Here is a 16,165-nt window from a genome sequence, read left to right as displayed (position 1 = left end):
ATGAAATATCGATGTGTTTTTTTCTTGGAAATGTGTCGGCTTGCCTAGTACCACGATAGGCGCCATCACGACAGGATTTAGTTTTGGGTCGTGACAATATTCCTCAATTGAAAGCCAAGAAATACAAATTGAAGAAATTGATGTTTGGCTTGATCATCTACTTACCACCCCTGCCGCTCGCGGTCAAAAACTTGAATCAAATCTAGGCACCCAATTCATATCCTCCAAGTTGAGAGAAAAGTGGTAAAGCTGATTTGCGTCGTTCCACGATGTCAAATACGGTGCTTAGTGGGAGGCAATTCATCGTTTTCAAGTTTTTAGTAATTTTTGAAATTTTCATTTTGCAAGAAATGCATATGTTAGATTTTTTGTTTTGTAGGATTATTTATTTTTGTTGAGCATTTTGATATGTGTGTCTTAGAACGCAGGGAAAGTGAAGAAAAAGGGGTTAAGCTTCATTTGCATTTCTGCAGCCAAAAATACGACCGCTTAATGATTACGCGAACCGTATATTGGTCATGGAATTAGTCAGAAGTTCCTAAGAAATAGTCGCTCAAAAATGCGGTTGGAGGTCAATTATGCGGATCGTATAATGGTTATGCGACCGTACTTGCGATCGAATATTGGTCAAGCACATACCCACCGTTTCCAAAATATTAAGTTATTTTTGAAATTTTCTTTTTTAGAATAGCTTAGTATATTATTTTTGAATAAACTGTCAAGTTTCATATTTTTTGGAGTTGATTTGAGCAGGTCAGGGTGATCCGGACAGCCCACACAAGTAGCTGAAGAAAACTGTAGACCTTCGCGTTCGTGGGATTAGTGAAGCGTTCGCGAAGAGCAAACAATTTCTAAGGCTTCGCGTTCGCAATATACTCCTCGCGTTCGTGACTGTTAAGAAAACTTTCACTCTTCGCGAAGGCGACCCGTCAGGTAAGTTTAAAATATGTCAAACACTGAAAATCGTACATTATTCCTCTTGCTCAAGAACCGTTCTTTCTCCCACAAAATCATCTCAAATTTCCCATAATCTTCACTTCCATCGCGATCTTCAGTCATCATTATCAAGGTATGCGGCTTTCTCTCTTGTCTCTTAATGTTGTTTTCCTTATCTTGGTGTGAAGTGATAGAAGAGCATCCATGGTTTTTCATTCTTAGGGTTGCAAAGCTTTAGTCTTTAATGTTAATCTTGTGTGTGTAATTGTTCTTGCATGCTGGGTGAGGTTGGTTGAGTGATTGATTGTATTTACTTTAAAAATTTTGAAAAAGATTCGAGCTTCAATGTTGTGTAATGGATAGGAAAATTGACTGCCCTCCATATATTTGAAAAAATGCTTGAAAGAAGAAACTTTTGGATGAAGAAGATGACCTTCACGAACACGGTGCCCATCCATGAACGCGAAGGGTAAATTTCCGAGAGGAATAATATTTCATCTTCGCGAACGCGTTAGTCTTTTTGCGAACGCGAAGAGAAAATTTCGATAAAAAACTTTTTGCTCTTCACGAATGCGATGGTCAGGTCGCGAACGCAAAGAGCAATCACTGGCAGTCCCCAAAATGGCTCAAAATAGTAGCTTTGCACAGCTCACCCCGGAACCTTTTTGGCCCATTTCTTTGGCTTAAATACTTCATAATATATTGTTTTAAGTGTCTATATGAGCTTTTAACATGTTGTTCTATTTTGTACGTATTTTGGGCATAAAATAGATTCGCAACACAATAAAATTGAGTAAGAACATGTCCTCGATTCTGAACATGAGGAACCCTTTGATCATGATAGGTTTTTATCTGCGGCATGTGAATAAAAGTATGGCGAACTCTTGTCCAAAATCATCGTCAAGGAAAGAGGCATAAACATGGAAAAGGTTGAAGCTAAAATGCCGAGCTTCTAAACAAGATTGGTAGAAAGTGGGTGGATTTGTTTTTCCCTTCAACCAAATGATGGCAACTACACAATGGTGCTAGAATTTTATGCAAATGCCTTGAGGACCGTCTTTCAAGGAGCCTTAGTTACTACTGTGCGGGATGTGCAAGTCAACTTCAACCTTGAGATAATCAATGAAATTTAAGGCCTTCCCAATGCCGATAATGAGGTTTACAGAGACAGAGCAAAAGCATAAGGAAATCAATAGTTGGTGGACAAATTGCATGATGGGGTGACCCCGAATTGGTTGACATTGCACAAAAGTGTTGATTCTCATGACTTCATTGCTGAGGCAAAGACTAGGATCTCCATTATCTATGCTTGAATCTTGCCTTATACAAATGACACTAATGTGACACCAGAGAGGGCACTGATAATTTATGCGATCATAGATAGAGTACCCTTGAACGCGAGGCAACACATCATTAGAGAAATCGAAGAAGCCACCCATGGGAGGTCCAAGAGCCTATTCTTCCCATCATTGATTAATCGGCTATGCTATGATGTTGGAGTGTTAAAATACCCAAATAATGATGAGAGAGCTCCGAGAAAGCCGATGATCCATCCGTTGCTGATAATGGGGTCCAATGGCAAGAGGAAAAAGAGGAGTATTGACGTTGCATCCTCTTCATTTGGGCAGTTCTCTGAGACCACCACTAATCCCGCTAGATCCTCTACACCTGCACCAGGGTCATATGCCCCCATGGGACCACTCCAATCCATCTCTCATACCATGCATCACCTCTCTAGTCAGATACATGGAGTAGATGCACACAATATGCAACTTATATTGGCCTTCCTACTAGCGCATATGAGGCTCGCACATCTACTGGCATTGCTGCCCCACCATCCCTGAATGACGTGGTCAAGAGCAAAAATCAATAACGGGCAAGATGGAGGCCATGAACAAGAGGCTAGAAAATATGAGTCGCCGACAAGGGAAGATTGAAAAATGGCAGAGAAAGTTCAGGGAGCACGAAAAGAAGAAGAGCAAACTCCAAAACAAGATAATGGATAAGCTGAGGTCATTCTGTGGTTCGAATGACTCTGATGATGATGAGGAGGAGGAGCTCAAATTTCCTTCCACCTTCGGCTCCGACTGAGGCCGAATTCAGGGAGCCCCTCTAACTATTATGCTTTTGTTTTGATATTGTGCAGTGAGGACACTGCAATGATTTTAGTTGGGGGTGTCACACTTTATTTATATATTTATACTTGACTTATGCCCTTGTCGGGCTTATGATTTTGTATGGATATTGTGTACCCTTTCCGGATTTGTGTTATTATTATGGATGATCGTGTGCCTTTGCCGGGCTTGTTTTGTGATTGTTGGTATTGTGGATTAGTCACATTTGTATTTTATTTTCTATACTAGATTCTTTAGTTTATTATCTTTAGTTTGTTAGTAATTTTGTTTTGTTTTGTGATTGTTTATATTGTAGATTAGTCACTTTTATATTTTATTTTCTATACTAGCTTCTTTAGTTTTATTAACTTTGTTTTTAGAGATATCCTTGGTTTTCTTTGTACCACAGGTCTTTTTCCGAGGATGCTAAATTTCTTTTGAACCGGGTGTTTTTAGATAGATTTTTTGTGTCGACTTTTCCCGATAATGGATAGCTAGGCAACATTCTTAAGAGAATTAGTCTTGTAGTTTAGATGTAGTTTTAGTTAATTTAGGAGCATAAGTGGTTTGAGTTGTGAATTTTTGCCCCGTGGCCGATTTGTGGCTTGCTTGATACTATCTTGATTTAAACCTTGGCATATGAATTCTTGATTTTTGAAAAATAAAAAAAGATTGAAGTAATAATTCTTGTTGTGACTTTTAGATTCAATATTTGGCTCTTAAGTTCACTAAGTAGTCTCTTTAGGCTATGGTGATTTTGTTGAGTTCATTTGTTTCAATTGGATTTTGGATACATATTTCACTTGAATTCGCATGTACCATGTGTTGTGAGGTTTGTTGTGAGTTATTTTGCATGATTTATAGTCTATAACTTGCCCGGAATGTGCTTCAAGGTGAAATTCTAGACTAATTTGATTTGAAAAATAATGTTAGGCCTTCCTTAGACCGTTCTTTTGCCTTAAATTTCCTACCCTTGCGTATATTCCCTAGTCAACTCCTTTTGAGCATTTAACCTTCTCTTTGGCAACCATGTTACAAGCTTTAATCTTTTGTTTTATATTGATCTATCTTTTGTCATTCCAACTCCCTAAGTGCTTTGAAAGTGTAAACATAGGCTAAAAGTCAAAGTTTTGGGGTGACGATTGGAAAAGTTATGATATGGAGGTTGCTATAAGGTGAAAGGTTAAAAAGACAAAAATAAAATAAAAAATAATGAAACCTTCCTTGGATTTTTGTAAAAAAAAAGTAAGAAATAAGAAAAAGGAAGGAAAAATAAGGAGTTGTGAATAGAGGGAAGACTAGGTGTTGCAATGAAAAATGAAGAAAAGGATGGAAAGTTCGAAAGGAAGTGTGATTTGATTGTTGAAAATTGTAGTGCTTAGGGAGGTTTTTGAGTCACTCTAAATTGTTCCCTATCTTAACCAAAAGCCTACACTACAATCCTTTAAGTCCTAATTGATTGTGAACCAAGTGTGTCTATATTAATGGAGAAATACATGAAGGGCAAGCTTATGGTACTACTTATGTGCATTTGAACATCTTGGTGAGAGAGAGAGAGAGAGAGAGAGAGAGAGAGAGAGAAAGTTAATTCTTTCCATTTGATATCCCATTTATGTTTTAAATTGCATTTTATGAGTGTGAAATTCTCTCTTGATTCTGAAGGCACATAGAGATTTGAGTTGTTAACTTGTTCCATTTTCCAATTGAAAAGAATGAACAAAAAAAAGTTGTTTTGCGACAAAGAGGCAAATTTTGAAGCTTTAGTGTCGGACACGACCCAAAATCTACTAGTCGTGATGTTACCTAACCCAACCCGCTAGGTAAGCCAACTAACAGTAAACATATTGCAAATGAGATTAATAAGAAATAAATGATAAAATAACTGAACTTTTATACAAAAACCCAAGGACTGGTAATACAAGCCAAGAGCCACTAAGACTTAGATTTACAAAACGAAAATGAAATAATGATACAACGTCTGTTAAAATATACATAAACAAAATCTCAAATCTAGAACTACCAAGAACTAGTGGTAGCGATAACTGAAATGCAGGCACATCTTCAATGCCAGCTCCCGCCATTCACGGCAATATCAGCTCCAAGATCTGCACGCAAGGTGCTGAAATGCAGTATGAGTATAACCGACCCCATATACTCAATAAGTATCCTAACTAACCTCGGTTAGATAATAGCAACAAGAATTATAAATGATACTCGCTATCACCTGTGCAATTCATAATTTCAACAAGTATAGAACATATATATGATCAAATCAGGAAACATCTCAGGTAAAACCACCTTGGTGCTCACAATTCTTTATTTTAAAGGTTCTGCTCAGTCAACAATCCAGCATATAAGGAAGATATGCAAGTAAATCAAGCAAACAGTCAAGGAAAGTTCAAGTAAATATGAAATGTAATAACAAAATATTAGTCCATTGCGACACGCAACCAATCAATTAACAATAAGCCAATAAGGCTTATTGCGGCATGCAACCTGATCCATTAATAATAACCAGCTCTCCTAGAGCTCACATCAACCAGAAGCCCATCGTACACCATCAAGAGAGAAATATGAGAGGGTGACCCTAGGGGGATGGATTCTTATCCACACGCAAGCACGACCAATTCAGCGTGCTACCAGCCCGGCATGGTTATAGGCTTAATATCATAATCCGCCCGACATGATCACATGCTCAATATAATGGATCCGCTCGATGTGGTCACAAGCTATATCACAATCTGCCCTTCGTGGTCACAAGCATATCAATACAATCCGCCTGGCATGAACACATGCATAACAACACAATCCGCCCAACATGGTCACATGTTGTAACGACTCGGCCGGTCATTTTGAGAGTTATAGCCCCGTTTGCCCTATTTCTACTTCTTTTTATGTTATTCAGCTATATTATGTTATATCGGGTTAGTTGGTTTGGGACCGGAGTGGTTTCACAGTGAATTAAGACACTTAGTCTCTTAAGTAGAAACTTAAACTGAATGTTGACCTATGTGTAAACGATCTCGGATTTGAATTCGGATGGTTCTGTTAGCTCCGTTAGGTGATTTTGGACTTAGGAGTGCATCCGGAATGTGATTTGGAGGTCTGTGGTAAAATTAGGCTTGGATTGGCAACATTGGAAATTTGGCGACTTCGGTCGGCAGTGGAAAATTTTGATATCGGTGTCGGAATGAAATTTCAGAAGTTGGAGTAGGTTCGTAGTGTCACTTGTGATGTGTGTGAAATATTTGAGGTCATTCGGACGTGGTTTGGTTGGTTTCGGCATCGGTTGTCGAATTTAGAAATTTAGAAGTTCTTAGGCTTGAATCCGAGGATAATTTGATGATTTGATGTTGTTTTGAGTGATTCAAAGGTCCGACTAAGTTGGTATGTTGATATATGACTTGTTGGTATTTTTGGATGAGGCCCCGAGGGCCTCGGAGTGATTCCGGGTGGTTAACAGATTTGTCGAAGTTGGAAAATGCAGCTGAAGCTGCTGCTACTGCTATTTTCGCACCTACAGAAGAAAGAGTCGCAGGTGTGAGGCCGCTGGTGCGCGTGGGGAGTTCACAGGTGTGGGCAATGCTGGGCTAGGCAGGTTGAGCAGGTGCGAGTTGGAGGTCGCATCTGCGAGCCCGCAGGTGCGAAACCTGGGGTGCAGATGCGGAAAGGGAGATGCTGGGAAGGCTTCGCAGAAGCGGAGGAAAAGCACAGGTCCGCCTTCGCAGGCGCGAGAATATTTTGCGCAGATGCGGAAAAATGTGAGGCCAGGCTGGAGCGCAAGCGCGAAGAATTAGGCCGCACCTGCGAGCCCGCATGTGCGAGGACTGGAGCGCAGGTGCGGAAGCTGAGGAATTAAGTGGAGTTCGCGGATGCGGCGCCTTTACCGCGGGTGCGGTCCCGCAGGCACCGAAAAAGAGCCCACAGGTGCGGAAAACCTGGGCAAAAACCATAAATAGAACCCTTCGCGAATTTGGTTTATTTCCACCATTTACAAGTCTGTTTGTGGAGCTTTTGGAGTGATTTTTGAATGGTGATTCAAGGGTTATCAGTGAGGTAAGTTGCTTGAGCCCTAATACTTGTATATATGGTGATTTTCCGTTGTTTAGTCATTGTAATTAGTGAAATTGAGGGGTTAGGGCTTGGAATTTTTGGAGGGTAATTTAAGAATTTGAAGGACCAAACGATGTCGAATTTTGATGAATTTGGTATGGTCAAACTCGTGAGTGAATGAGCTTTCTAGTTTGGTAAAATTTGTCGGATTTCGAGACGTGGGCCCGGGGGCCGGGTTTGAGCCAATTTCGGGTTTTGGTCTAATTTTGTAGCTTTTCTTGTGGAATTCATTCCATTAGCGCGTATTGATGGTATTGTACTGATTGTGAATAGATTCGGAGCAGTTGGAGACCGAGTCCAGAGACGAGGACATCCCGGAGTAGGATTTTTACACTGCTAAGGTAAGTAATAGTTTTAACTCTGGATTTGGAGGTATAAATTTGGAGAATTTGATATCGTGTGACTGTTTGGAAGTGATACCCACGCTAGGTGACGAGCATGTGGGTGTGCACCGTGAGGGATTGAGACTTGGTCCGTCCCGTGAGGCTGTGAGGCCTAATGGCTATTATCTGTGGTTATGTGTTTATTTGTTGTTGAACTTGTTTGCCTTCATGTTAGAGATCATGCTTAGGCTTTATTCATGCTCACATTATTTGTACTCAGTCATAGAAATTATTGTACATGTTTACCTCAGTCTCTATTATTTACTAATATACTGTGATACTTGATGTGGGCTGTGTTCCCTTATTGTTGATGATGGTGAGGCTAGTGAGGCATATAATTGAGTGAGGCCGAGGGCATGGTTGTGAGAATATTAATACCATAGCGCGTGAGTTGTCCGCGTGGCACGTGAGTTGACCGTGCGGGTCAAGGTATTGATGCCATAGCATGTGAGTTGTCTGCGTAGCATGTGAATTGACCGTGCGGATCCAGGTATTGATATGATGGCACGTGAGTTGTCCGTGCTTAGCGCTTGGGCTTTGGGAGCCCCTTCGGAGTCTGTACACACCCCCAGTGAGCGAAGAGTGTTGAGTGTTTTGAATGTTGAGTGCTGAGTGATGGAGTGACACTGCTGTGAGGTTGTATTTATTTGTGCTGTTGCTGCATTTATCTGTTAAACTTCTTTGTGGCATTTACTAAGTTATGGAATTTACCTGTTTATTTTTGTTTATTTTTAAATTGTGAAAATAAATAATTGGACTGTTTTACTTAGCTCGTCACTATTGCTCAGTTCCTTAGTTATTTCTATTACTTGCTGAGGTGGTTATACTCATACTACACCCTGCACTTTATGTGCAGATCCAGGTGAGTTACAGCGCGGCGATCGTTGAGTTCAGGCCGACTATATGTGGAGATTGCAAGGTAGCTGCTAGCGTCATTTCTTCTTTTGGACAGTTAGATAGTTTATATATCTTAGTTTATCAGTTAAACGCTCTTGACTTAGTGACACCCCGATGTCTGGGGCTCATTTCTGTATTTTTCTATATTATATTTAGAGTTGATTTAGTTTATGAAAAATTTAAATGTTGAAATGTTTTATTAAATTCTTATAATCGGTTTAATAGTAATATTTTGGGAAGTAGGCTTGCCTTGTAATACGATAGGCACCATCACGACCATGGTTAGATTTTGGGTCGTGATAAGTTGGTATCAGAGCCTAGGTTACATAGGTCTCACGAGTCATGAGCGGGTTTAGTAGAGTCTTACGGATCGGTACGGAGACGTCTGTACTTATCTTCCAGAGGCTGCAGAACCTTTAGGAAAATTTCACATTCTTTGATTCTTATCGTGCGTTCTGTGTATTCTAGTAACTAAACCTCTGTATTTCATTCTCTCACATATGGTGAGGACTCGTGCTACCGGTCAAGAGGGACAGCCACCGGTTCGGGCCACGAGAGGCCGAGGCCGTGATAGAGGCCATGGTAGGGGCAGAGGTACAGCCCGTACAGCAGCTGGGACAATACCTGCAGATCCACCGGTTGTCCCAGATCAGGACCAAGTTCCAGTTGTTGATGCACCAGCTCAGGTACCACCTGTGCCTATTGTGATTCCAGGCCTTTAGGAGGCCCTAGCTCAGATTCTGAAAGCATGTACCGGCCTTGCTCAGGCGGTCTCTATCTCGATGGCCGTAGCCACTTCTCAGGCTGCGGGAGGCACTCAGACTCCCGTCGCTCGCACACCCGAGCAGGTTGTTTAGGGACTTCAGACACCGGAGGCACCACCAGCCCAGCGGTTGCAGCTGCACAAGATTATGTGGTTCCTGCTATACCTGAGGATGATCAGCGTAGGTTGGAGAGGTTTGGGAGACTCCAGTCGCCACCTTTCAGTGGCACAGAGAGAGAGGACGCTCAGGACTTCTTGGACAGGTTTCAGAGGATACTCCGTACTGCTGGTATTCTGGAGACTTGTGGGGTCTCATTCACTACCTTTCAATTTTTTGGGGCTGCACTCAGATGGTGGGAGACTTACGAGAGGCGTAGGCCTATTGGCGTAACACCCCTTACTTGGCAGCAGTTCTCCGTTCTCTTTCTGGAGAAGTTTGTACCTGAGTCCCGCAGAGAGGAGCTGCGCAGGCAGTTTGAGCAGCTTCGTCAGGGTGAGATGTCTGTTACATAGTATGAGATGCAGTTCTCCGAGTTAGCTCGTCATGTGGTCTGGTTGTTTCCCACAGACCGAGAGAGGATCAGGAGGTTTATAGATGGCCTCGATTTTTAGCTTCGATTGCTTATGACTAGGGAGAGATTATCTGGGGTTATCTTTGATGAGGTGGTCGACATTGCTCGACAGATTGAGATGGTTCGAGGTCAGGAGAGGGCTGAGAGAGAGGCTAAGAGGCCTCGTGGTCAGGGTGGTTTCAGTGGTGCTCCTCAGGGAGGTGAGTTTCAGCAGGACCAATTTTAGTAGAGTCAGTCATCATTCAGTGCATTGCCAGTGTAGGGTTCTCATTATGCGCCACCCACTCAGGTATCATCGGGTAATTCTTTTGGGCATTAGGAGCAGCAGTTTCATCAGAGGAGGGGTTGTTTCGAGTGCGGGGATTTTGGTCACATTGCGAGATATTGCCCTAGGCTGTTAGATGGGACTCCACAGTGGAGTACTCGGCCAATGTCACCAGCACCAGTTCCTCCACCACCCGCCTAGCCAGCTAGGGGTGGAGTTCAGCCAGCTTGGGGCGGAGCCCAGTCAGCTATGGGTCGCTCGATAGGGGGAGGCAGATCAGGGGGTGGTCAGGACCATTTCTATGCTCTCCCAGCCAGGCCAGATACTATTGCTTCAGATGCTGTGATTTCAAGTATGTTCTCTTGTTAGACTCGTTAGCCCCGTTAGGTGATTTTGGACTTAGGAGTGCGTCCGGAATGTGATTTGGAGGTCCGTGGTAGAATTAGGCTTGAATTGGCAAAATTGGAAATTTGGCGATTTCGGTCGGCAGTGGAAAAATTTGATATCGGTGTCCGAATGGAATTTCAAAAGTTGGAGTAGGTTCGTAGTGTCACTAGTGATGTGTGTGCAAAATTTGAGGTCATTCGGATGTGGTTTGGTTGGTTTCGGCATCGGTTGCCGAATTTGGAAATTTAGAAGTTCTTAGGCTTGAATCCGAGGGTAATTTGATGATTTGATGTTGTTTTGAGTGATTCGAAGGTTCGACTAAGTTGGTATGTTGATATATGACTTGTTGGTATTTTTGGTTGAGGCCCCGAGGGCCTCGGGGTGATTCCGGGTGGTTAACAGATTTGTCGAAGTTGGAAAATGTAGCTGAAGCTGCTTCTACTGCTATTTTTGCACCTGCGGAAGAAAGAGTCACAGGTGCGAGGCTGCTGGTGTGCGTAGGGAGTTTGCAGGTGTGAGCAATGCTGGGCTAGGCAGGTTGCGCAGGTGCGAGTTGGAGGTCGCATCTGCGAGCCCGCAGGTGCAAAACCTGGGGCGCAGATGCGGAAAGAGGTGAGGCGTGGCTGGAGCGCAGGCACGAAGGATTTGGCCGCACCTATGGGAATTTAGTCACGTGTGGCAAGGGTTCTCCTGAAATGAGTTAAATGAAAGGTTTCTATATGATGAAATGTGTACCCTGTTAGTGGTTCGGGAGTTATGATGAAACTCGTGTACTCTTGCGTATTGGTATGTTAGGTGCAGTGAGCAGCATAGGAATTGGAGGTTAAGGATCAAGGTCGTAGTTGAGGTCGACAAGAATGTCAAGGGCTTGGATGAGCAGGGAAGAATTCAGATGTTTAGAGTAAGCTGGTATTGTTTTTAGCGTCACCTGAGATCGGTGTCCTGTATAAGAGGCTCTGTGTACTAAGTTGCGGATTCTTGATTTGCTTTACAGCATTAGAGTGGCCGGCAGTATGGAGGTGCAGATTTGTTACCTGGTGTGGAAGGGAGTGCGTCCCATGGGGAGATTGTATAGATGTGACATGTAGTCACCTGATTGATTAAAGATTTAAAACCAAGTATGAAGATTGTGGTACTATCGCTAATGTGAGAATTTATGCCTGAAGGGCACTCGGTTCATTTGATTATGGACTGTGGAAGTTTGTTCCGGATTGACGGTTGTTCTTATGTGTCATGGGAAAAAGGGTTATTGTGGATCCTTGAAAGGTTATTAGCCCAATGCGGTACGATCTGAATCGGCTTGAGGTTCGTGGATGGATCTAAGTGTGAATGTGTGCTCTATATCAGGCTGGATGTGTTCATTTCAACATAGCGTCGTTTTCGGAGGGGTCTTCGGGCCTTGGATGTTATTTCTGTCATCAGCTATTTCATGTAATACTCTATTGTGCCATGTGGGTTGTGAGACGATTTGAATATTCGCACTCGTATTAAGATCCCGTAGTTTGTGGTATTATGTGAGCAGGATGACTCTCGAGATGCAGATCATATATCGCACCTTAGTTGTGCTTGAGTTTTATAGCATATGACGCTACCTGTCTCCCCAGGATTTGTATTATGCACTTGGCGTGCTTATGGTTGATATTCGGGCATTTCGTGAGTATAAGCATTACATCTCGATGTGTGTTTTCTTTAGATTATTATGTGTGGATCGGGTGGCACGCCTCCACGGGTATCATGTGTGGACCGGGTTGCACGCCTCAACAGTGTGATATTAAGTACACTTCCCCATATTTGTCCGTATGTGTTTTGTTTCTCATTTTCTGAGGAAAGTTCATAACATCTTTTTGGTTGTTTAAATTAGCTACGCGGATTGATTAGTTCTTTCCAGAGATCGTTTTATTTATGTATCGCATTCGAGTTTGTAGCTTCTTAGCACATTGTGGCATCATATGAGGCTTTTACAGTGTCTGAGGTGGCTTATTGCCTGAGCAGCTTGTACTGGGGTGAGACGAGATTATTGGACCTGGGATCAGTGCGATCAGATTTTATATGAAGCATATTAAAGGGTAAATAGGTAATGGTTCTTATCGGGAGGAGAGACTCCATAAATTGTAATTCGGCAGGTGGCAATGAGTTCTACACATCTTCTCTGTTGTTGAAGTATTGCGAGAGTTTAAGCAAGGCTTAATTGGTCATGAGGTACACTACGGGCTTTGGTTAGTGGAAATTTTAGCTGATGTGCTTTGGAAATACTGCCCTGGGCAAATCAGTTACGTGGTGCATGGTAAGAATTTAGTGAGAGTGTACCATCATGTATTGGTACATCGTGTGGTGATTGAAACGGTGTTCATATGTTGAAAGCATGCCCGGTGGAGAGTTCCGGATGTTGGAATTTGGCTCTAAGGCTTATTTGATCAAATAAAAGGGAGAATCTTCAGATTGGCTAATATGCTCAGCAGGGTTGTGGTAGCACGGGTAGGTGCACGAGGTCTTAAACAATGATTTCAGACAACTCCATGGCAGTTCTTAGCACGTTCGAGGATGAACGTATGTTTAAGTGGGAGAGAATGTAACGACTCGACCCATCATTTTGAGCTCTAGCGCGTCATTCGTCAGTTTGAGGCCCTGAGCAGCTTCACTTCAGGTATTACGACTTGTACGCGTGGTCGGAATTTAATTTCGGGAAGTTCGGAGTTGATTTGGAAAGAAAATTCTCATTTCGAAAGTTTTAAGTTAGAAAGAGTGACTAAGGTGTGATTTTTGAGTAAATGACCTCGAAATCGTATTTTGAAGGTTCCAACAGGTTCGTATGATGATTTTGGACTTGGACGTATGTCCGGGTCGAATTTTGGATGACCCGGGAACATTTTGGCGCCTATTATGGAAGTTGGCATTTTTAGAAGGATTTCTTAAATTTGAATTGAAGTGCATTTCAATGTTATCAATGTCTTTTTGGGATTCCGAGACTGGGAATAGCTTCGTATGGTGATTCTGGTGTTGGGAGCGCGTCCGGATGTGGATTTGGAGGTCCGTAGGTCATTTTGGGGTCATTTGGCGAAAGTTAGAAATTTGAAGGTTTTTGAGAAGTTTGACCGGAAGTGGACTTTTTGATATCGGGGTCGGATTCCGATTCCGGAAGTTGGAGTAGGTCCGTAATATCGAATGTGACTTGTGTGGAAAATTTGAGGTCAATCGTACGTGATTTGATAGGTTCCGGCATCGAATGTAGAAGTTTGAAGTTCTAAAGTTCTTTAAGCCTGAATTGGGGTACGATTCATGATTTCGATGGCGTTCGATGCGATTTGAGGCCTCGAGCAAGTTCGTAATGTGTTATGGGACTAGATGATATCATTGGTTGAGGTCTCGGGGGCCTCGGGGAGGTTTCAGATCATTTGGAGCTGTTTTGGAACTGCTTGTTCTGGTATCTGGTTTCCTTCTTCGCGAACGTGAAGGAAGTCCCGCATTTGCGAATAAGAAATTTGGGGGGTGATGGATTTGGCCTTCGCGAACGCGAAGCAGTGGACGCAAACGTGAGGCAAGGTCTGGTCAAGCTTACGCGAACGCGATGCAGTGGTCGTAAACGCGAAGAAGGAAGGGGAGCCGGGACCCTGAGCCATTAAGCCTTCGCGAACACGAAGCTTTGACTGCGAACGCGAAGAAGGAGGGTAGTTGGCTACCGCGAATGTGAGAGCTTGAATGCAAACGCAATGCTGTGCATGGTCAGGCCTTCGCGAACGCGACACTGGTCACGCGAACGCGAAGAAGAACGGGTATGGGCAGATTGGATTTAATGCGGGATTTGGCTCATTCTCTTTCATTTTTCACTGGGATGGACGATATTTGGAGAGCTTCAAGGGGAGATTTTCATCATCTATGTCAATGTAAGTAATTTCCACCTATTGCAAGTTAAATACTTAGTTTATATATGGATTTAAACAAGGAAATTAGTAGAAAATTTGAATTTTGAAGAAAAACCTAGAAATTGGTATTCTTAGATTTTTGACCACGAATTTGGGCATGGAATTGGAAATAAATCATATATTTGAGTTCGTGAGGTTATGGGTAATGGTTATCTTCAAAAGTTTTCAGAATCTGGGCACGTGGGCCCGAGGGTTGCTTTATCGATTTTTCGAGCGGAGTTAGAAATTGTTATAAATTAGATTATTAGGAGTATTAGAGTATATATTTATGGATTTGCTCATTTATTGAATAGTTTTGGAGCGTTGAGCATCGATTTGAGTTGATTGAATGGCTTGGGAGCCGGTTATGGAACTTTGGAGCGAGGTAAGTCTCCTTTCTAACCTTGTAAGAGGGAATTAACCCCATAGGTTAATTAAATAAATGTTTGTACCTAATTGTGGGGGCTACGTACGTACGAGGTGACGAGAGTCCGTACATAGCTACTATTATGCTATTGTACGGGTAGTTTAGGACCCGTATCATGCTATACTTGGAATGTTTGTGCCCTTACTTGTTAATATAATCACTTAGTCATGATAGAAATTGATAAAAGAATTGTATAAGGTTAAATTCACTTACTTGAAGGTTTGTATGAGATACTTGACTGTAAATGAGAAACTTGTATTTTCTTAAAAATAATTGTTATTTGTGGATCGGGTTAAGCACCTCGGTAGTAAATAGATGCATCTATGGTTCGCGTCGTTCGACCCTCCGGTAATGCACAGTTTAATATTATGTTGGGTCAGTCCGTACGACCTCGGCATGATTTGCGCATGACTTAATTGATTGTTTTGGAATTACTGATAATTGATATGGCCTCATTGGCCGGAGATATAAATTGTTAAAAGATGAAAATAAATTTGGAAATCCCTTATTAACAAGAGAATTATTTACCTGCCTCATGTTATTGTGTTTACCGTTTCCTCATAATGATCTATGTTTAATTATATCATTGGTATATTAATTATAGCCCATAGTAAGTGTCCGAGTTGACCCCTCGTCACTACTTTTCGAGGTTAGGCGGGATACTTACTGGGTACGCGTTGATTTACGTGCTCATGCTATACTTGCTGCACATTTTTGTGCAGGTACACATATGTTTAGCGGCCTTGTAGGCGCAGAGGCGTGATTATGGCGGGGACTTAGGTGAGCTGTATTCTATACGACGCTCCACAGCCAATAGAGTCTCATTCAGAGTATTTGTATTTTCTTTTCTGTCCAAATTTGTATTCCGGACAGTTATTGTATTTTATTTTGTTCCCTAGTAAATGCTCATGCTCTTGTGACACCGGGTTCTGGGATGATTATGGGATTATTCAGTATTTAAATTTGCGAAAAACATTATTATTTACTCTGTGAAGTTCATCATTTATTATTTAATTGAAGGAAATTTACGATTTCAAAAATATTAAAATGAGAATTTACTAATTATTGGCGTTGGCTTGCCTGACAGTGGCGTCCGGCGCCATCACGACCTTTCAAGGATTTTGGGTCGTGACACTCAATATCAGAATCCGCCTGGCATGATCAGAGGCTCAATATCACAATAAAAGCAGATAATACAAGAATACCTGAGCATGATCAATAAATGTCAAATTTCATGCTGCTAAACTAGTATAAGTGGCATGCTACGGTGTATGCTTGTGCGAGTGTACTATTACAGCCCAAGTCAACAAGCAATATCAAACATTAAGTAGCTCATTGAAAGAAACACAAGATCTCACGTAAGGTGCATGACATACACAAGGAAAATCACACCATCACACAAATATCAT

The sequence above is a fragment of the Nicotiana tabacum genome, chromosome 24 (genome assembly GCF_000715075.1).
Source record: "Nicotiana tabacum cultivar K326 chromosome 24, ASM71507v2, whole genome shotgun sequence".
NCBI lineage: Eukaryota > Viridiplantae > Streptophyta > Magnoliopsida > Solanales > Solanaceae > Nicotiana > Nicotiana tabacum.
Note: the sequence above shows the minus strand (reverse complement) of the source record.